This window comes from Hibiscus syriacus, unplaced genomic scaffold (genome assembly GCF_006381635.1).
Source record: "Hibiscus syriacus cultivar Baekdansim isolate YM2019G1 unplaced genomic scaffold, ASM638163v2 tig00110515_pilon, whole genome shotgun sequence".
Classification (NCBI taxonomy): domain Eukaryota; kingdom Viridiplantae; phylum Streptophyta; class Magnoliopsida; order Malvales; family Malvaceae; genus Hibiscus; species Hibiscus syriacus.
In genome coordinates, this window is record NW_024062769.1 from 330,985 (window position 1) to 333,261 (window position 2,277).

The following is a 2,277-nucleotide window of genomic DNA, read 5'->3' on the forward strand; positions in this document are numbered from 1 at the left end:
TCTCCTCCGTTCAAAAATTTGAACAGATCTTTGTAAGTATCTCGAAATCGCTCAAAATAATTTTTAAAAATTTTTCCGTGATTTTTAGAGCTCTGGAGGAGGTCCCATGCGCCACGCGCGCCGCCGCAGGGCGAGTGCATAACTGGAAAACCGGTTTAACCGATTTTGAACCGGTTTTGACCGGTCTGAACCGGTCCGACCCGACCCGACCGTTGACCCGACCCGAACCGACAGTTGACCGTTGACCGGTGATATTCTGGGAATTAATTCGATTTTGGTGCTATTCTGGGAATTAATTCGAAATTGGTGCTATTTTGATAATTTTTTCGAAAAAGGGTGATATTCTAGGAATTAATTCGAAATATGCTATTTTGGTAATTAATTTGAAAAGGGTGCTATTTTGGTTATTATTTTAAAAAGTGGTGCTATTTATTTAAAATGTTTGACAGCTTGTTGACCTCCTTTGACCAGAACTTTGACCGGCTATTAAACGATCGTTAATCTTTTCCGAAAATACCTATCCTGACAATTTTTGATGTCCCGAATCCGTTTTTGGGGTCTGTTTCACAAAATTCAAACCTGAAAGTCTCCGACTCGTCAGTCAAACCCGTTGACTTTGATTTTGACCAAGAATTCAAATTTTTGGAAAGTCATACTTTATGTTTTTCGACGTCCTGAATCTGATTCTGAAGTCCGTTTTGCCAAATTCTGACCCAAAATTCCCGAATCGAGCTTGTAAACCCAAAAGACTTAATATTTTAATATTTTGATTGTTTAATTGAGATTTTGTTAAGGAATTGATTCAATAAAAAAAATATTTTATGATGGTACTCGTGTTTCACCTGAGCAAGGATCAATTAGGTCCGATGTTGTCCGTTCGTTAGATCAGCCTGAACCGCGTACTACGAGAATAACCCGTAGGTTTCCGTATATTATTTAAATAATATTTAGATTATTTATATTAGTTTCCAATATGGATTTTTCCAATTCGTAGGATCTAGCGCCGCAGCAGAGCGTGATCGACAAAACCAGTAATAAGCTTCCCTATTTGATTTCTCATACTGTTACAGGTGTGTTTCATGACAGTGTTATTTTACTGTTTTAAAAATATTGTTTTAGATTGGTGATAATTCATAATACTGTTATGACATGATACATGATACGTGATTTCTGAATATTGATTTCCTGATATCTGATTTCTGTATTTCGATATATGTTTTTTTTAAAGCATGAATTATTCACCAATTTTACTTGAATACATACTTGTTTATTATTGACATTGGGGGGAAATTGTTGGAGGAAAAATACTTGCAGGCTCTTCGGCTTTGTGCTCAGGGCCTTACTGAACGTGACGGGGTGTATGGTTATGGGGAACCTACACATTTTGTTCGTGACGGATGGGGGTAGTGTTCACATTTTAAATAAAACAAACATGTTTGATGAAGTGATTTTACAGAAATATTTTATTAAAATGTTTTTATACATTGTTTGAAGCACACTGGGCTTTTTAGCTCATTCTATAGTTTTTATCATTTTTCAGATAATAGCAGACCGTAAGCTAGCAGATTTGGCATCAAGGGAGATCAACTACTTATTTTGTACGAACATATATCTCTACATGTTTTCCGTTGTATCTGGTGACATGTATTTGCTGTCGTTTTGGATATATATTTTGTTTTGTATTATATTTAATGTTCTATAAGTTATATAAAAAAAAACCTCTGAATGGGATATTTGACCACTTAGGTTTGAGTCTAACTTTCTTCAAGATACACTTAAACATCACTTCCTTTTTCTTCTTAACCATCCCCACGACCATATTCATCAAACCAAGCCTTCACTTACATAAAAAATCAGCCCACCTTCACCACCATAAATCATCCTTCCAAGCCATTCTCTTTGTAACCGGTCGCTTACTTTGCAGGTTGTTTGCCTCCTTCGCAGGTTGTTTGCCTCCTTCCTAGATCCACAATCAAACGTAGGTTTGCCCTACATCATTTTTGGCATGATTGGTGGGTAGGAGAAGCACCACTAAAAGTTCGATATCTAAAATTAGAACTCAATGATAGAAATGAAAATGTAGCAGATTTTATTATGAATGATGGAAGCTGGAATTTACAGTGTCCAAGATCTAATATTGATGAAAATGGAGAATCAAATAAGAGGAATCATAATTCCTTTACTAGAGAAGATGCAAATGATAAAATCCTATGGGGCCCCTTGAAGGATGGAAAATTTAAGCTCAAGTTAACATTCGTATACATGATATCCAAGGAG